Source organism: Anguilla anguilla, chromosome 13, assembly GCF_013347855.1.
Source record: "Anguilla anguilla isolate fAngAng1 chromosome 13, fAngAng1.pri, whole genome shotgun sequence".
Taxonomy (NCBI): Eukaryota; Metazoa; Chordata; class Actinopteri; order Anguilliformes; family Anguillidae; genus Anguilla; species Anguilla anguilla.
In genome coordinates this window covers 21,369,947-21,391,037 of record NC_049213.1, presented here as the reverse complement: position 1 = coordinate 21,391,037, position 21,091 = coordinate 21,369,947, and the positions used below count along the sequence as shown (strand labels likewise).

General features: G+C 46.4%; 1 protein-coding gene across 4 annotated transcripts in view; it reads right to left on the bottom strand.

Annotated features, from left to right (window-relative positions):
* dag1 (dystroglycan 1) overlaps positions 1–16,153 on the bottom strand; it is a 52,317-nt gene extending 36,164 nt beyond the window's left edge. Inside the window, exon 1 of one of the 4 annotated variants that reach the window (XM_035388052.1) lies at positions 15,240–16,153. The gene's annotated coding sequence lies outside the window, so the exon portion shown is untranslated. Of the gene's footprint in view, positions 1–2,766; positions 2,891–14,557; positions 14,834–14,976; positions 15,140–15,239 lie in introns of those variants that run through there. The other 3 variants (XM_035388051.1, XM_035388054.1, XM_035388053.1) reach the window with 3 other exon arrangements.
* Between the last annotated feature and the right edge of the window lie 4,938 nt (positions 16,154–21,091).

The window sequence follows — 21,091 nt, the reverse complement described above, 5'->3', positions numbered from 1 at the left end:
GCGGAAACGCATCGCGCTTCGCTGAGGAGCGAGGCGGAGAGGGCCTTTCGCTGCGGCGCCCGAGCCCGGTCCGTCACGCGCCGGAGCCCCCCCCCCCCCCGCGCGCTCCTTTTACACGGCCTGATTGGCAGAAAGCGGGGAAAGATCCGGAAGGAGGAGCAGCAGCCCGGCAGAGCAGGCGGCGACGCGGCCACTGACCCTGTGACTCTGGGGCGAGAGCCTGCCTGCACGCCGCCAGCTGCTCCTGGGCGTGGAGGGAGGGAGGGAGACAGACACACACAGACAGACAGACAGACAGCTGGGGTGGCATTTGAGGGAGGGCGGGGTCAGCTGGCCTCCCAGGACCCCCAAAATCATTTCACCCTCCCTCCCCCTGAAACGCAGCACCCACCCTGCTCACAGCACACTCTTCTTTGCATCCTCTCAGCCCCTCAAACTGCCACACGTTACCGCACGCTCTACCTCTCACACCGGCCATGTAAAAACACTCTCCTATACCACACCTTTCCTTCCGAAACATTCTCCTGGACCGCGCATTTCCCTTTAAAAACACCCCCTGCGAAGCCCCTCACTAGCGCAGCGCTCTCTGACAGGGTGCGCTCAACTTCCAGGGCATTCCTCTCTAAAGCGCACTCCGCTCTCCAGCCGTTCAGCACCACTGCAGCCCAGCGGCACACTGCCTTATTTGGGCGTAAGTCCTCCCGAGTGCGTGGCGGGTCGGCACCCTCTTTTGTGCACCTCCGGGTAGCCGCCCACACCCCCGTGTGAGGTTAACGCTGTGTGTACAGAGAAGGGGAGGTGCGGGACGAATACGTGGCGATGCACATCACCGTGTCTCCCGCGCCCTAATCTCACATTCTTATCAGGGGCCGCTCTATAAATACCCGCCTGTTGGCTCTACCCCCCCCCCCTCCCCCCGACACGGCCCTCCTCTGTGCGCATATCTGTACAGGAATAGTTCCCGCAAGGTCAAACCGAAAAAAACACCGTCCGCCTCAAACCAGACTCTGGTCCCTGCCTTATCTTTCTGATAACAACAACGAGAAGAAAGAAAAAAAAGTAAAATCATTTTTTAAATATATATATATTCTTTTTTTACTTAGTTTTTCTTTTAGTATATTTTATAGGGACATCTTTTTAAAAAGCTGTTGCTGAAAAGAGAAGCTGTAGGAACTGTGTCCGTTTTGTCTTTACTTAAGCATGCGACTGACTCGCATGTGCCAACACACCAGAGCGCTGAGAAAACAAACCTGCGATATCAAGGACCTTCAAACGGCTCCCATAACGCCAGATTACAAGCTTCACACAAGTCAGACGCGCTTTACAGCAGTGAAAGGGCTGAGCCAGTCGAGGAGGCTGGAAATGATTTACAGATTTTGGGGGAGGTCAGGGGCGAGCACAAAATTAGCCGCAGCAGCCGCTAATATCAGATGCAGCCGGACCGCCCGGTGCCCAAGGAGCCACCCCACCCCTCCCCCCACCCCCCCCCTTTCACTTGTCACTTACAGTCCCCTCAAAATACCCCACGTCAGCCCAGGACACCAGTGCTGCTCCACAGCGGCAGAAGCGGGAGTTGACTGAGGATTTAATGAAAAACAGCGTTCCTTACAGGCGCTTATGTGCTTATCCCTCGCCTGTACTTGTGTAACACGGCGCTGTGTTGCGTCTCTCGAGATTAAGACCTGCTACAAAAACAATGTGTGGACTCAACCAGTAGCCTAGAATAACAGTGAAAAGCATACATACATTTCCAATAAATCTTATTAGTCTGTTATAATAAAAAGACTAACATTCCTCTCATTTTGGCATCAGCAAAAAAAAGAAAAGAGAATAAAAAATAATTGGGCTACGCTTCCTTTAAGTTCCGTTTAAAACTTCAGTGAGTATGCTAACGCAGCGTCACTAAACCGATACAGAGAGTCACATCTGAGAAGCCTGGCTGCAGTGTTCCCAGCAGGCCACAGCGCGCGGGAGCGGGAGAGCGCGGCCCTGGCCTGGGGCCGCGGCCCCTCCTCTGGAGGCCGTGAGAGGGATCCCAGGCGCTCCCTCGGGCCCGTCTGCGGTCGGGGCCACAGGTCTGGGAAACGCTCCTTCTGCCAACGCTGTGACAAAGCGTGACCTTCCTTTGTTATCCGGACCGCAAACAGTAGATCACAAGCGCGCCACTCCAGACAGCAGGGTTACAGCAGGAGCGGGAAACGGCGCTCGCATCGCGGCGGCTTCGCTAAGCGGGGGAGCCGGCTGCTGTTTAACACGGGGCCGGTGTCAACGCTTCACCCGCTCCTAGTTAACGAGCCGGCTTAGCGTGCCTTTGCACCGGTGCTGGCGTCCGCTCGCCGCCTAACCGCGCGCATACCCTCACGGCTGAATGGTGTGAACTGTTTACCAAGAGCAATAAAACCAAAGCAAACCTCTTTCAGACAACTTACCAAATTCCACACATATTCCTACCTCAACTGAAAACTGTCAGATGTAGTAGTTCAGTACATGGGGAAATTACTATTAACCTTTCACAGTAAACTTGTTGCATGATGTAAAAAATTATAATAATTTATATCTTACACTCAGTATAATACAATTACTATATTGGCAGCATTTGAATTAACATTGTAACTTTATTAAATTTGAGCACTGTTTAATAGAGTGCAATCTTTTGTATTTAAAATATTTTACTCACACTAGCAACATGCAGTGACTGCAAATAGAGCTACACAGCTATAGCAACGCAGTTCAGCACACATTACTGTGTAGTTAAAGATAGCCTACCTTGACTTTATCCCAAGAACTCCAGCATTTATTCTACTGATTTATATGCGTGTGTTTTTGTGAGGGTCTTTTTAACTACCCTGTATTTTATTCACAATGGAAAATTTTTTGACGTGCTGGGTAATTTGTGGGAGGAGAAGCTGAAGCAGAGCAAATTCATCTGAACAGAAAACACACACACGCACACACGCGCACACACACATGCACACACAGAAGCACTGCAGAAGCGCTCTGAACAATGGGGGCATTCTCTTCCCCCATGCCCACACCGCCCCGCAGTCTCGCTGACCTCATCCCATAAGCGCAGGTTTGTCTTCCAGATTAGCGAGCGCGCGAACGGGCGCCTGGCGCCGCGAGAGCGCCTGAGAAAACAGGGCTAACTGGCCTAATCTCCGCTAACGAACCGCGCGCCGCGAGCGCCTGAGAAAACACGGCTAACTGGCCTAATCTCCGCTAACGAACCGCGCGTCGCGAGCGCCTGAGAAAACAGGGCTAACTGGCCTAATCTCCGCTAACGAACCGCGCGCCGCGAGCGCCTGAGAAAACAGGGCTAACTGGCCTAATCTCCGCTAACGAACCGCGCGCCGCGAGCGGCAGGCGGGAGGCCGCCCTGTGACGTCCGCGCTCCACGCTCCGCATCGGCCAGCGTCAGCTGACGCGAGCCTGTCAGGGAGAGCCGGGGGGAGCCGGGGGCTGCGTGAGAGAGACAGAGGGGGTGGGGGGGGAGTATACAGCGAGCAGCCCTGTTTGCATTCACCTCTCTCCCCTAACGTCAAGCAGACCTGCTCTGCAGCTGAGCTATCCCATCACCCCCGTCAGCCGAGCGCGCGCCCAACTCCTCCCCGTGACGGGCCGCACAGAACCAACATCGCCACTTCCTGTCCAAATTATGACAGCTTTGCTTTGGACTGATGCAAATCTAATTAAGTACTCGGGGCTGCAGAAGATGAAAAGGGGGGAGAAGTCAATTTGGGTTCATGTGTTTTCACCGGGAGACGAGATGCGCCATGACAGTGCCTCTGGCTGTAGAGGTTTCTTTTTCTGTTTTTTTATAACCTAGGAGTGTGTGTTCGTCTGAGAAAGAAAAGGCCCTCAGAGACACAGCAGCCCGTCTGTACATTTCAACACACCGCACCGCGTTCCCGCTCGCTTCTCAGGACAAAAAAAAAAAAACTCTCAAATCCTCGTCAATTTAGATCCGTGTTCCTAGGCAACTGACACAAATGATTACTTAATAAATGATAACCCGCCGCATGGCAATTACAGCGCGTGGTTTGGTTTTTAAAGCGAGCGCTGCTCGCGGCCATCGGTGTCAGCGAGGGGCACTGCGTCAAAGACGGCTCCGCCAGCCGCTTGGAGACCGGCCAATCTTCTGTTTTAAATCTTTTGTTTTAAAGTAATAAAAGGCGCTTCGATGGCTCTGTGCAACGCCATTAAATCCAGTTTCAGCTTCCGGAGGTGTGCCAAAAATTACCACAATTATTAAGGGACTGTGCAACAATTTAAGATGTCCCCCGGTCAAGCCTGACCCCCCCCAGTCTCTGGCCCAGCTCCATAACTTCCTCCTGCGTGGGGGGGGGGTGCTGTGGCTGATGGCGCATGCAACGCCCCGTCCCAACAGCAGAGCTCCGCCTCAGCATTCAGCACACTGGTCTGTGTGCCGGGGGAGCGGGACGGGAGGCTGCTCATCTGCAAGCAGGAGACCGAGAGCAGCTCGCCACGCCCCCGCCGGGCCTGGGGGGGGAGCGGGACGGGAGGCTGCTCATCTGCAAGCAGGAGAGCGAGAGCAGCTCGCCACGCCCCCGCCGGGCCTGGGGGGGGGGGGCATTCAGCGCATGAGCGGCAGGTGGGCGGAGACGGCCAGCTCTCCTCTCCTCTCCGGACCCCGGCAGGAGGCTGAGAGAGAAACGCTGCGCTGTGCGCTCAGAGAGAGGGGCTGGAGCAGGGGGGCGGGGCCACACTTGTGAGGGACAGCTCTGGAGGAAGGGAGGTGGGGGCGGGGGGGGGGGGGATAGGCAGAAGTGAAGGCCTCGGGCAACAAAAAAACACAAAATAAAACGGCAGAGATGAGTGCTGTGAACGAACTGAGCTGCGGTTCAAAAACAAAGGGAGAGCCGTCATCTTGGATCTGTCCGTTCGCCGCAGACGACAGACGTTTCGTTTTTTTCGTGCGGCGGAAGTCGGCGGACCGCCGCGAACCTCCGCGTGAAACGGCGCGCGATCTGCCTGCCGCGCCGATTCCCGTGCGCCGCGGACGGCTCCAGCGCGCCCCGAGTGTGAAATCGCAAGCTCGTGTTCTCCTGATAAAAGTGGACATCAGCCGAGGCCCTTCTCAGGAGCGCGCGCGCAACTCGCTGTCACTGCCAGTTTGCCGTCGCCAGCCGAAACCCCCGCGCTGCGCTGGGACAGGAAGCAGACCGCGCGGGCTCTGCCGTAGGACGGCGGCGGAGCAGGCTCCAGCCTCCGGGGGGCGTCGCAGACGACCGGCGGACGAGGCTGGCCTGAGGAGGACCGCCTCACGGCTGCCCCGCCTGACTCAGAGGCCGCGATGCCTCAGGCCGTCCGACGTGCTCGTTCTGCACCGCCGCTGCCAGCTGACTCCCGTCTCAGAAATGCCGGCGTGTCCGCACACGCAGCGTGACGCACCGACGCGCAGGGCCACACGCAGGGCCACACGCACGCTCTCCCGCCCGCACACCCACGGCGTCTCCTCCACAATGGAACGCCTCCTCCTCCTCCTCCTCCTCCGCGGCAGCGGCGAACTCACAATCAATCAAGAAACTCGATTCGGGCCGGCCGGTAATTACAGCAGCGCAAATCACTCTGGCGTCCGAGACCCTCGGCGCTCCCACGTTTATTTATACAAAAAAAGAGTCAAATAAAGAAGTCAGCGGCTCCCGTTCCCGGGAGGTGAGTCACGGCGACCGGGCTCCCCTCAGGCGAAGGTTTCGCTCGCACGCAGCAGGCCTTCCGCAGCGCCAGCCAGCAGCACCCCCGCCGAGCACAAAATGGAGGCCGCCGCGTCCGCTCGCCCGGCCTCGTCCAAAGGGCGTGAAAGATAAAGTTCTCTGCGGTCTGTGTGTGTGTGTGTGTGTGTGCGCGTGTCACGGGGAGGGAGAGGGGGAGGGAGGGAGGGAGGGAGGGGGTGAAAGGGCGGGCGAAGCTTTCGCATGCCAGGAACAAGGGCTCCCATTCACGTGCGAAGACGCGGGCCGGTGCGAAGAGCAGGCGGCGGCGTTTCAGCGCTGAGAGCAGCGGCTCGGAGCGCGGGGTCTCTGTGCGCTCTGGCCCCCTGTGTTTGCAGGGCCTCGTGGCCTCCGCGCGGCCCCGCCAGATGGGCCCTTTCGCTGTTTGCCCCCGTCAAACACGGGCCCCCCAAACAAGGGCACCTCCACCTCCCCCGCTCTCCAGATTCGCTCAGCGGTAGGTAACAACCTGGTGACTGAGGAGGCTCGTTTACACACGCACACATACGCAGACACACACACACACACACACACACACACAAACATACGCAGACAAACACACACACACACACTGATCCTTTCTGTACTTTCAACAGTACCGTTTTCCCATGGCTTTCACTGCAGATTCAGTGCTAGTTGGTTTTTCATTTCATTTGAAAACATCTTGTTTGTTTTTCTGGATCCACAGGCAAGTGTTCACATGTACCCATTACTTCCAGATCTGCCTGTGCGCTTGCTCATCCATTTCACTCACAAAAGTGACTCAATGTAGGCCACACTGGCTCAGCTTATGTTCTGCAAATATAATAATAAAATTAACAAAAGCTGCATGATTATTCCACTGAATAAATTCTTCTTTTCAGTGGTGAGGAATGTTAAAAACATTTTTTTAAATGACTCCGCGTTTAAGATAATTTTTTAAGCATTTAAATTATAATGTGGCTATTTATATCTTTAATTACACAAGAAATAGCAATGCTCGCATGTGGCTGGGCACAACAAGACTGCCAACTGCTAACCAGTCACAACGCTGCTTGTAGCTATGGCAAGAAATAATGCAGCCAAAAACCTCCCATTCCCCACACAGCCACACCACAATAAAACCTAAAACACAAAGAATGTAGCACATAGCCAAGTTAAAAACAAAAAAAAGAGACATTGAGAAAGAGAAATTGAGAGGGGAAAAGTCCTAAAATCATGGGGAAAAAGACTGGTCAATGAGAGCCAGAGCCTGATTAAGAAGCATGTTAAACTGGAGCACACACAGAACGCTGCTGTGCCGGGCCCTGGCGCGTGCGCTACAGCTTACGGCACTGCCCGCGTTAGCTCCGCCCGCGTTAGCTCCGCCCCCGTTAGCCACACGCTCGCCAGCCCCTTTCAGAGCAGAGGAAGGCACGGCACTCTGAGAATGCAATCCTCACAAAAAACAAGACCAGTTTGATTATTTGAAAAAATAATAAAGGGAATACAAGCGGGGTCAGGGGGAGATCTGGTGCAGACTGCCAGAGAGAAATATAGCTTTAATAATTGCCCGGCTCTGAGCATCGTCCTGCCCTCCGCTGTAAGGGCACCCTGGCCCTGCTGGCTGATCTCAGCTCTTTCCTCAGCCGCGATCGCGTGAGGAGGGCCGCCCGCGGGCCGGCGGGCTCTTTATCGCTCAGCCGCAGCGGAGGGCCCGCAGGTCGGGGGCCGCGGCGGGGCGGGGGCCGCGGCGGGGCGGGGGCCGCGGCGGGCCAGGCCCAGGCACGCTCACAGTTACGGGGTTAGGGTTAGGCACACGGATACCCATCTGCTCCATGCATCAGCGAAACAGCGGGGATAAACAAGCCCATGATAAAGGAGGAAAACGCACAGGGAGCAGCCAGACTCAGGACAGCCTTTATAAGTGAGCTTTGCAGAGGGATACTGTACATTGTATTCAGTGCAGCTGCCAGAGACCAGTGGAAATGGTGCACTAGTAAAAATCTCAAATCACACAGCATGAAGAGAGAGAGAGTAAGCGACAGAAAGAGAGAGACAGAGGGAGAGAGAGAAACTGAGACAGACAGAGAGATAGACAGAGGGAGAGACGGAGACAAAGCGAGAGAGACAAAGACGGAGAGACGAAGAGAGAGAGATGGAGACAAAGACGGAGAGACGGAGAGAGAGAGAGAGAGACAGAGACGTTGAGAGAGAGACAAAGACGGAGAGACGGAGAGAGAGAGAGAGAGACAGAGACGTTGAGAGAGAGACAAAGACGGAGAGACAGAGAGAGAGAGAGAGAGACAGAGACGTTGAGAGAGAGACAAAGACGGAGAGACAGAGAGAGAGAGAGAGAGACAGAGACGTTGAGAGAGAGACAAAGACGGAGAGACGGAGAGAGAGAGAGACAGAGACGTTGAGAGAGAGACAAAGACGGAGAGACAGAGAGAGACAGAGACGGAGAGAGAGAGAGAGAGCTGCTGACGTGCAGAGGGAGGCCTGGCGTGGTACAGATGGCCTGTGATGGGGGCCTGCCAGGCTTGCTCTGCTGCGGCGTACTCTCAAACGGCGTCCAAAACCGTTCGGCGCTCCCGATTTTCCATTGGTTGTCCGTCACGTATATCCTCAAACAGCGAATAATTTCATGGTTAACGGATCAGGGGGAAAATGTGAATCGCATCACAATAATGCTAAAAGCCACTGTCAGCACTCTCTATAATTCCTTCAGTGATATTCCACGCATAGCACGCCGCAGCTGCGAGCTCTCCCCCGTCTCCAAAGCACAGTGGCATTTGAGCAAAATTAAATTGACATATTCCACATCCACCAAGACCGGACTGAGAGCTGCATGTGCTCTGAATACTAAGCTTGATCAGACAATATGCTTGTTTCTTAATCTGCATTTGCCCATTTTAATTGTCCTCTGCGCAATTAGGCTGAACCGCGAGACGAGACCGCTCTGTGCCGTGACATTTCACACAAGTGCAGGTCTGCCATCACACCTAACAGACTGCGAGTCTGGATTTGCGAGAAGCAACTGGTAACACAGCAAGTTCAGATAAACACACCAGAATGTTCTAGAATAACTGACAACATTACACATAGGCCTACATAAAAAAATTAACTTGTTTAAGATGTGATAATAATGATAATAATAATAATAATAATAATAATAATAATAATTAGACAGTGCATTGGACCCCATGTTTTATTCAGCAATCAGTAAACCAGTGATTTCCCAGTTAAAATTCCACCAGTTAAGTGAGCAGTGAAATTGGGGGGGGGGTGGGGGGGCTGGCTGACGTTTCAGGCCCATCCCACCAGGCCCAGCAGGCCCACTCCCTCCCTGTGCAGTGTTAGCTAATGTTTGTGAATGAATGAGCACCCACTAGCGGGCGGCGTCGTCCTTTCTCTGCGTGCTGTCAACCGCGGCCCGCTTCCGCTCACGACCTTAACGCTGCCTGCACCGGCTCGCTGACCGCCACGCAATTAGCCTCCCGCGGCCGCTGAGCGTCCACGTGGAAACTCGTCCAGGCTACGAGAACAACTTTAGCAGGAGAAGTGACGGGATTACCGAGCACCTCCCACGACTAGTGGTGCTGCCAACGGGACCACAACGCAAAACCTGAGGTGCATGCTGGGTGTGAGCAGCACTGTTCGGGCAACAATGAGGCTATAAAAGGAACCTAATCGAGGAGAGGGCTATCAACACTTCGCCAATTTGTAAATGGCTGAGGATGAAAAGGTCCTGCTTGTATTTGATGAAATTAAAAAGCACTTGCCTAAAAGTTAAAAGAAAATAAAATTCAACAACAGGGGGGAAAAGTATGCCTCAACCATCTCAACACTGCTTTTATTGAGTCTTCAGACAAATCTGATAGGACATCAGGGGTATCCTCTAAAACTCTCACTACATCCACCTCAACAAGCCATTACACCAGCATCTAACGCCTCATTAAACTATATTTCGCACAGCTAACTGGCTTCTTAAGTATGTAAACTACATCCTTCTTCTGTATCAACACCTGCTTCGTGCTTTGCATACGACTGACATTAATAATGAATTCCAGGATAGTGTCGAGCTGTAATAACGCCCTCGACTCAAACTCATCTTCCTCAAAAAAGGTCATTTCAGGTCCGTGTGTTTTTCCCCTGTGTGTATAAGGCAATCTGTGAAACAGCAGTGTCTAAACTAAGCTGTAGTTTAGCACTTGTGCTCCAAATAGCAGGCTGCGCCACTGCAGTACAAGCTGTCCGTTCTCCTAAATTACGGCTGTTGCTGCCAGTCGCCATTCCACCTTTGTGCTCATAATTAAGGCTCCCCACCTAAGCTCATTTTGGAAGATGCAGAGGCACTGAAAACAATGAAGCCGCAGCGCCTTCTGAGATGAACAAACACCGTCCGTGTGTACCTTCTCCCTTTAGAATGCATCAAACACGCTGCCAAAAGGTACGAGGAGCTCAAAAATATGTATCGTTTGTATTCATGAACACAATAATAAAGCTAAATTACTGATGACTAACCGACTAAACACCATCTCTACCAATGAAGACAATAAAACTGTCCCACGGGGAGGAGCCGGCCAAAATTTCCTTCATGCACTTCATGCAATGACCACACTAGTTCCAGTGTTTTTTTCCATTTTTTCTGAGTTTCAAAGCAGCCATGCATTCATGCTGCCAAAGTTTTACAACATAGACTTATAAAAAATAAAATAAAAACCTACATGAACAATTGCTTTGAAGCTAAATTACAAAACAGCAACCAAAAAAGCAAAAACGTATTTTGTGCTCCTACACGTTAAGTGCACTGCAATTCAAAAGGTGCCTTGGAGAAGCAAGTCAGTGTAAATACAGCCATTCAGGATATCACTACCAATTTCAGTGTCTGATTACATCTGACACAAAAAACACACAACTGTGTTTGATGGCAGATCACTGGTGCATCAAAACATAAAAGCTGCCTAACACTAAATCATAAACTACAGTGAATAAAATCTTCAACAACATACTGGGTCCTGTTTTCGAAGAGACCTAGGTACCTCTGAAAAGAACCTTTTTTGTGGGCTTTCTTTTTGATCAAGGGAATGCAGTCAAAACCAATATTTTATAACCCTTTATAAATGGCTATATTTTCCAACTGTAAAGTATGCATCATTTAATTTTATCAGCTGTGTGAAAACATTAACACAGTTAGTAAAATAAAGGACTCTCCAGCCGATTCCAGAGACATTCTGCCTATTTGCAACCAATCTGGCAACAGACAAGGTTAGGCTGCTATGGAATTATGGGAACACACAGGGTTGTGCAACATGACACAGCACCTGAAAACACAAAGAGCTTAAGGGAACAATAAGGAAAGTGTGGGGATAACGCAGTGCCTGGGCAGGGAGCATGTCTCTACAACACAACACAGGGACTCCTTTCTCCTGTCTGAAGCAAGGACTGATCTCACAATAACTCAAATGGGGGTCGTTGTTTTTTCACATTGCAATGGAGGGCACGCATTACTATAGGAGAATGTGTCCCAGTGGTTGAGGCTGTCACAGCTAACGTGTTTGCTTGTCTCTCAGTTTCGGAAGGATACATTTTTATAAAAACAGCCTTAGGCACAGTGAAGTCACTATTATCCAGCTCTTAAAATCCAGACCACTGGTCAAACTGACACAGGTATACAATCTATAAGGCATAAAGTCAGATGGTACATATAACAGACCAACCATACACACAAGACAATGCCAACAACTTACCACTATCTCATTAAAGTGATAGGAATGCATACGCGGGTTCTATGAAAATAAATCTATCTGCAAGCTATACTACTGAAAGCAACCAACAACCCCAGAATGCAAGTCCTGAAATCTGAAACTTCAGACACAAGGTAGATTAAAGTTGCTGACTAGGGGGTCAAAGTTCAAATGTTAAGGCCCAATACGAATTAAGTAGCAATCTTAAAACAGGCTTAGAAAAAATCCCATCCAGGTCTAGGGTGCAAATATACAATGACATGGGGGAGGCAGAAACATGTAGATTTTCCAGCAAAAGACTAATTCTCCCCTCAAAAACCTCAAAACCACATTCTTGCAACCCAAAAAGGTTTTTTTTCTTTTTTTTGCTGCTCTTATTTAACAGGTTTGGATAACCCCCCACCCCCCACCCGCCCCGCATCCGCCAATTCCCAAGTAGGCTGACATCAAAAGAGCCGAGTATGTTAACATAACCAAAACATGCAATTACTGGCCCAACAGTGGCCATTTTCTGTAGAAACAAATCAACAACGCTTAACAACTGCCTACAATAAAAGCTAAAGGTGCAGGAAAAAATTAAGCAACGCCATCCCATAGGGCAACAACAGTGGCCACATACAAATAGGACAAGCTTTAAAAATGGGGATAATTGACTGTCCCAGACTCAGCCCCATAAAAAACATGATTTTGTCTGAATGAAAGATCAAAGGAAACCCCCGCCCTTGTTCCTCAGAGAAAGCTGCATCTTTCAACTGCATTCCAACCCCCTGATGAGACACAAAATTGGGAGACTCTATAGCAAATAGATTCACCTGGACTGTTGACTTACATGAGCTGTGTATTATAAAAGGTCCTCATAAACCTGCTGTATTATAAGGGTAAACAAAGAGAAGTGCACATAAAAAGACATAAAATAGTACAAACAAAAAAATTAAATAATTCAACCGAAAGCCCAACATTGTCATTGTTATTATTATTATTATTATTATTAATAATAAGATATTAATAATTAATAATTAATAATAATAATAATAGAGCTGCAGTCCCTGTCAATGTCGGCAATCGTATTTCGGCTGCAAAAGCAAACAGACTTCGCCTTGCCGTAGCCCCATAATTTCAGGTATTAGACACTAATAGGAAACTGTTTCTCACAGCTTCCAGTTGCTGTCCTGTTCATTTTCATATCTCGCACAAGTTAAGTGCCTGAATTAGTGGCCATGCTAAAAAGGCGAAATATAATACTTAATAGAAGGTAGGCCTGAAGCAGAAAGATAACACATCTTCCCTTTTTTTATCCTTTTTAAAGCGGAGACAGAGAAAAATCAAGCCCGGATTCACAAGAACTGAATACGCTGCTTCGGGTTCTGACACATAAAAACTATGCTGTAAAGTTCCATTTCTCAAGTTTCATTCATAGCAAAAAATACTCACGAAAAGCGTCATTTTCCGCATGGAATAAAACATTCTCGTTGTTATACTACCCAGTGCCTTATACATGCATTTCATCGTCATGAACGCAGCACTAAGTCATTTTCATAATGGTCTGCAGAAGAATGAAAAATTCTAGAGAAGGTTTATGCAAGACAACTATACAAAATGCACAGGGCTACAAATTGCACATCAGCAACGACAAAAGATCAATCGGTTTGTAAAACGAATCCTGAATTTGATTTTCTAACGTTGTCCTATCGCTGAAATGCTTATTGTTTTCCTCTGACCCATTTTAAGAATACCTTTGGGCTCCAAATTCGGTTTTCATTAAAAACGACTACGGGGTATCTGAACCCTTAATGTTTAACGAGAAATACTTTATTCAGGTCCAGAGAAAGACACCTCCAGTGCACTGCAGTTGATACAGTCACGAATTAGATATCTTCCTAAATTAAAAGTGGGTACGTGTGACACACACACACACACACACGCGCACACACACACACACACACATATATATATATATACACACAGACAGTGCTCAAGCATGAAACCGAGCGTTGAACAGATCGACGCCTGAAACGCTAGCTGGCTATCTGTCAAACATTTGTTCCATTTATTCTGCTGCACAAATCATTCGGGCGACAGCAAGACGTCTTAACCAACTGCCACCTAAATATTAAAAACGTTTTAATGGAGAACAAGTCTTGAGTGAAATTACAAAATAAAAAAATCTACCAGCACACACGTCCACATTTTTAGCTATGCATTCGGTTGATATGATTATGAATTGCGTCGGGGCTATTAGTGTGCGTCTGGACGTAGATGCACCCTCCTAGTTCCTACTAGTGAGTAATGTGGCTTGCTATCCATTATTATACAGTTGCCTGTCCTTCCCCATTTGATGGATTTGGCTAGTGAACGTTAGCTGCAATCACAACCCCCCTACCTCCCCCCCCCCCCCCCCCCCCCCCCCCCCAAAAAATAGCAATTTATATCAAATCTAGCGTTACATTCCCAGCAGCAAGTTACTGCCTAGTCGAGCAGTCAGCGACTAGCTAACTTCACCTCACGCAAGTTTCATAGCAATCTACTGCAAGTTAGATAGAGCTGTGGTCGCACCGTGAGAGAGAGAAAAATAACTTTTAGTTTACCACACACAAAAGCTAGCTAAGTTAGCCAGCTATGAAACAATTTTTATCGATTGCGAACAAGCATCCTTATTAATAGCGGCAGGACACGGGTATAACGTTAGCGAAAAATCATCCATACAAAACGTGGGGGGAGCATATTTAAAAGTCTCGTTGCGTCCATATTAATGTTAAACCCCCGCTGAAGTAACGAGCAATACAGCTGACAAAAGCCGCTTAAATCACATCGTACGGGTAACGTTAGGAAGTGATCCATCATAGCTAGTCTAGCTAGTTAAACACATTCGTTCCCAAAACCAGCACTATAGCTCGTCAGCAATGACACCTAGTATTTCACAGACCTGTTAACGATAGCTAGACTGCGTTATTTGTTAAAGCTAGCCGACTAGCTAGTTAACAAACTATCCTAAATATAAATGTTGAACTTAAATCGCCAGTCAGCTAGCGGTTGGACCACCAATTCCATCTCACCAGCTTGCGACCCACAAAGGCCCTTTCTTTTACCCATTAAAGAGAAGAAAAACCGTCCACCTACCAAAGGCTGACACTCAAATAAAAAGCGAATCGTGTTTCCGACAAAGATAGCTTGAGAGCCAATGCGTTTACACATTAAAATTAAGCATGTCCGCGCTGGTTAACCAAAATATTTTAGCTGACTAGCTAACGTTAACTGACAAGCATGTAACATTCTACCTCTCCAAGTTTGCTCGTCAGTTATCTGTTTAGCCAACTGTTAACCAAGCGGTTAGCAGCAACTCCCCAAATGCACCTGTTTCAAGTCCTAAAATAAGACGGCCACTTGCTAGCTAGCTATGTTGCTAATTGCCTAGCTAGCTGCATTAGCTGGCTGGCTTGCTGGCAACGTTAGGACTGCCAGCGAACGTTACAGCTAGCTAAATATCTACATACACAGCTTGTGCTACATATCCATTTTAGCTACGCCAAAGCCCTTACCTTGTTCCGTGTGTCAAATTCACATTGTGAACATTCAATATCGTATTATATTTTAGTACGTTTCCAATGTTATCCCTATTTGTATCCACAGAGAGGTGAAGATTTCTCCCTCTCTCCTTGAATTCTCTTCTATCTACAAATAGAACACTTCGCTGAAGGGAGAGGCGACAGACCCGACAAGTCGATCTTCGAGACAATATCGCCACATAGACGAGAAGAACAGACCAGAGGTTTTTTTAAAAATGCAAAATAAAAATACTGACCGTTGCTGTAAACAATTTTATTCCTTCAGTTCCTCTTCGATCTCATGGTTGTGAAGGCCAAAAGTTCCACAGAGGTGTAGCGGTGAAAATGTTTCATACAGTGACCAGCTAGCTAGTAGCTGGCTAACTGACAGTTACAGCGGCCCACACTCGTACCTATTGGGTGCTTCTGATGGTATGTGGCAGCGTCGCTAGCAAGCCAGCTAATTATATGAGACAATCTCGCAACACTGCCGCCAAGTGAAGGATACGCCAATGGAAACACCGTTACAGAAAAAGAAACGGTGGTTGATTACTAGCCCTTCTTTGGCTGCTATAAATGGTGGGGAGGAAAAAAAAATCAAAAAAGAGAAAGCAAGATAGCCAAGGGCAATCACCTGACGGTATTGAAACCAAACTGGAAAAAGCGAAGTCGTCTTAAACTATCCGTAATTAATCAGATAGCAAGCATAAGCCAGTGCAATTGTACACGCTGTAATACACTGGAAATCCCAGCTCTTGCACTGACATGATTTGATACAGCTAGCTGCTACTACAGAAGCGCGTGTCGTTCATTCAGGACTCCTCCCTCCGAATAACCTCCTTGGTTCTCTTCGGAAAAGGGGGAAAGCCAAGTAAGTTGGCTATCGTTCTTCTCGTCATTACTCCACCCCTTTCTGCTTTCCTCCACCTTCTTCCATCAGTCCGCTTTCTTTGAGGTTATTTTACACCAAGGAATTAACGAAAACCAAAACCGAAAAAAACTTCTGTCTGTACCAAGATAATGGATGTGACGACTGGGATAGATGGGAAAAGAGGACCTAGCTAGTTAAAACTTTTATTTACAAGCTATATTAGCTTTTCTGCGAATCTCCGTCTTCAGATCTAAAACGCTGAGCCTTGCTTGCTACAGTAGCTAACCAAGTCCACCGGGATAAAGACCGCCCCTTTTCTTCTCTTTTTCCAATTCTGCTTCCACCGTCATCAGTATTTTTTTTTTTTAACAAAGACAATCTCGCACATATACCCACCTCCCCCTCCCAGTGTGTGTGGTTTCACTAACCACAATGTGTTGCCATGACGATCAAACAAAGCATTTTTTTTTCTCATTATGGCCGAATTCCTTGGAACATTTGAGGCATTGAGTTCTATATTACTCGCCCGCGTGAATGCTAGACTAGCTGAAATTTCAGGCATGTGGGTTTATTAAAATGGAGCTGGTAGCAAGAATAGTTCCGTCAGTGTTTAACAAAATGTCACGAATATTGAAAATGGTAAGCACTTATTGTATTTTATAATGTACACAAATGGTGTTTTGTGGAATGAATAATAATTTCATTTCATGCATGTAATTTAAGTCGTATGTATTTCATGTTTAACTTAAATTTTTTGATAACAATAGGCTACATATGCGTTCACCATACAACATTTAATTTTTATTTTGGACAGGATTTATTTTATTTAGATTTTTTGCCTTTTAGTTTTGGTCGAAAAAAAAGTAATTTTGTTATTTGTGTTATTCTCTTTTTAAACACACAACATAGCCAACAGAACCAAATAAAGACAGGTGACTGAGCTGACCCAGTGGATCGACATGGAGCACTAATAAGTTATCCCCTATTTGCTGTTCCCCATTGGACCGGGTTGTCTAGCTACGTTTCTGCTAAGTGGCTCGTTTTTATATGTTTGGCATGTGTCACTTCCACACTCACACACCACACATATATTGTTTTCAAGGCAGCTTTGCTGTAGTAACAAATGGGTGCAAGAATTGTTTGGATTTGGGATTTGCCAGTCTGCTGATGCTATATTATTTTTTTCTTTAATTACTAATATGTTAATATGACCACTCTCTCTTCTCTCTCTCGCATATATGACCAATAAAAATACCTTAAAGCAGTGATCATGACAAGCAGACTAACGTGTAGAAAAATACTCGTTAAGCTAAAGCATATTGTACCATTTTTGTTGCTGTTAAATGCCAACCATGAATGTATGTCTCAAAGAGCAAATCCCTAATGTATTAATCATATTTTACCCTAAAGTTGCAGATCAAGAGCAGCCTTCAAATGACAAGAATATGACCCAGACCATTTATACAGATTATATTAAATATAAATATTAATTACTATAGATACATTAAACCAAAGGGCTCAGAGGTCAGATGCATGTGCAGTCATGGTTGTTTGTACCATCCCCCCTTCTTCATTGTAGTTTCCATTGACAGCAGAAGGCAAAGCAATTAAATGTGAAAGAGATAACAGTCACCACTCTACATGCTAATGAAGATTATTAACTGGATAGGTCCTTTCTCTTTGTGAACTTTCAGGCTAAAAATGCACTTGTATCAGCATTTATTTATTTATTTTTTATTTTGATAGCCATTTTCACAAGAGACTAAAACTATACGGGGGTCTAGTGTGTCTCCCCCTTAATAGCCTACCTTGAAGTAATCAATAACTAACAATTTGTGGATATAAACTGGGCTCTCTAAGAGAAAGCTGGGGTGGCCATTTCAGATCAATAAGGGCCAACTTTAATTAGGTCAGCGTCCCCAGAAGTACATGCAATACTATTTTTATTGGATATAATCCTAAATTTGAGAGATAAAAGATTGATGATTTTAAGATTGCTTTTCCAGGCTGAATACCACTTCCATACTGTTGTCAGAGAAGGATGAAACATTAATAATACATTTAAAAATAATAAATGGACAGCATTCATATAGCACTTTTTTCAGCAACTACAGCTACTCAAAGTTCTTTACAATTAATGCCTGTCATTCATCCATTCACACACTCTCACACACCAATGGCAAAAGGCAGCCATGCAAGGCGCCAACCAGTTCATTGGGAGCAATTAGGTGTCTTGCTCAAGGACACTTTAACACTTTTTGCCCAGAGGGCTAGGGATCGAACCACCAACTCTTCAATTGCCAGAAGACTACTCTACCTCCTCAACTACAATGTGGACAAAAGTTGCCCTTGAAAGGTATTTGATTTCCTCTATTATTGTGTATTTGGGACTGATGGTTTTATTAGACAAAGGGAAACGGAGTAAACACAAAACACATTTTTTTTAACAAACACCCATATCTCATATGTGAAAAAGTAATTGCCCCCTTAGTTAATCAATCAACCATTTACCCAAATTTAATTGATAGTTAAATTCAACGGATTGAACCATGCTTGACTGTAGCCAGTCCTGTTGAATCTAAACTTCACTCATACTGAGCCTGCATCAGAGTGAAGTAATCACCACAGAGTCTCTACAAGCACACTATGCCAGGATCAAAGTAAATGCCAGAAGAGATGAGAAAAAAGTTCTGGAAATATATCAGTTTAGAATGGGTTAAAAAGCCATTGCTCAGGCTCTGGGACTTTACCTGTCCACCGTGCGAGCCATTATCTCCAAATGGAGAATGCTTGAAACAGTGGTAAATCTTTCCAGGACGCAGCGACAACTCATCCAGCAAGTCACCAAAGTTCCCAGAAGAACATCCAAAGAACTGCAGGTCTCTGGCTTCAGTCAAGTACAGTGTTCATTACCCCACAATAAGAAAGAGACTGGGCAGAAATGGGATTCATAGGAGAGTACCAAGGTGGAAACCAAGAGAAACATCAATGCATCAGTGTCTCACATTTGCAAAAAGCACTTGTATGATATCCATTTGGGGTAATGTTCTATGGGCAGATGAGACAAAGGTATAACTTTTTGGACAACACAGGTCCCATTATGTCTGGTGTAAAGAAAATATTGACCATTATCGAAGGAACCATGAATTCAGCTCTGTACCAGAAAATGCATCAGGAGAATGTCCAGTCATCTGTCAGTGAGCTGAAGTGTAATTGAATTATGCAGTAAGACATTGATCCAAAAACAAAAGCAAAATCAGGACCACATCTGAATGGCTGAAAAGAAACAAAATTAAAGTTTTGGAGTGGCTTAATAGAGATTCTGTGGCAGGATCTGAAACGAGCAGTTCATGCTCAAAAACCCACCAATTTGACTGAATTAAAGCAGTTCTGCAAAGAAGAATAGTCTGAATAAAATTCCTCCCCAGCGATGTTAAAGACTGATATCAAATTATTGGAATTTTGGTTTCAGTTATTGCTGCTGAAGGTGGTGCAACCAGTTAAGTTTAAGGGGGCAATTATTTTCTAACATGGGTGATGTGGGTGTTTTATAAGATTTTTTGTTAAATAAATGAAATAAGTTAAGAAATGTGTTTTGTTTACCTAGGTTCCCTTTGTCTAATAGTACATTTTGTCTACAGATATGAATCTGATCTGCAATAATGGAGGAAATCAGGAAGGGGGCAAATACTTTTTCACAGCACTATTTCATTAAAATAAGCCAACATGGAATTATTACACAGATAGTATATTCTACCACTTTTCTAATATAAAAAGTGTCAAAAAGAGATTAAAACTTGGACCTAACATATTGGAATATTGTGTACCCTTTTCCAATGTGTGAACTCTTTGTAAAGCTCAATGTGCTTCAGTAGATTGTTATGCACTGTCAATTATCCTGCTGACAAAGGTTGTTTATACATTTGCACATAGCTAACGGATTATGGCATGTCACTTTTGAGCACAGATACAGATTAAGGGCAAAAGGAGTCAAGCATGGTCTCATCTTTCAGTAACAAGTCAGCCCAATGTGTTGAGCAGAAATACGCATACTCATGCAGCCAGGCTCCATTAAAGGAACACTGAATTATATGGAAAAGCTGTATGGGAAAGTGTCTCTGCAGAGTAGATGAGTGTGCAGCATGTAGCCGAGCACTGTCTGGTGTCGCCATGAATAAATCCATCCATCGTCTGGAGGGAAGCAGTGAAAGCTGGCAATGCTGGCCTGAGATGTAAAACAGGCAGTGCATTGCTGATGATTTAGATTTACCTTGATCTCTATTACGCATGTCAAGCATCATACTTTCTTCAGCTGTAAGCATGCAGAAAAAAGACTATTGCTTGCATACCCACAACAAAACATGTGTCTGCTTTCACCTCACTGAATAAAGTAATTGGAGCATCATACACCTGCATCTTGTGTTTCTAGAATTTTTCAATGATTTGCGCACTGCAGGGGGGTGAACGACTGTGAATAAAGCCTGATATGTATCACATACTTTACATATACTGTATGACCAAAAGTATGTGGACACCCCTTGGTCTGGGACCGTTTATGGTTTGGGCTAGGTCCCTTCGTTCCAGTGAAGTCAAATCTTAATGCAATGACATTCAAGATGCTTCTGTGCTTCCAACTTTGTGACATCAGTTTGGGGAAGACCCTTTCCTGTTTCAGCATGACAATGCCCCCGTGCACACAGCGAGGTCCATATAGAAATGGTTTAGTTGAGAATGGTGTGGAAGAACTTGACTGGCCTGCAGTGCCCGACCTCACTAATACTCTTCCGGCTGAATGGAAGCATATCCCTGCAAAAATGCTCCAACATCTAGTATAAAGCCTTTCCAGAAGAGTGGAGGTTGTTATTAGCAGAAAAAAGTTGGACTAGTCCACACATTATATAAATCCACAGTGATTATACAGAGAGAAGGATAAGGATATGAAGCATGGAGCAATTCTGTTTTATTCTGAAGCAAATAGGTAAAGTTACCCTGAGGCTTGTAATTCAATTGACAAGGGACTTGTTAACAAATATGTCCAGGACTAATTATTTTTTTGGTGAGCAAGCATCTCCTTGATGTTGCTCTCATGCCTGTATTCAAAGAAAAGTTTCCAAACATCAGCGCTAGAATTAGACGTGTTAGAATATGTGTAAAGTAACTTGACATTTTGGAGAATTTGGTTTTTTCGCATTTGAAATTACAAGGGAAGTGCTTGAAACAGTTCTTAGTGTATTATTT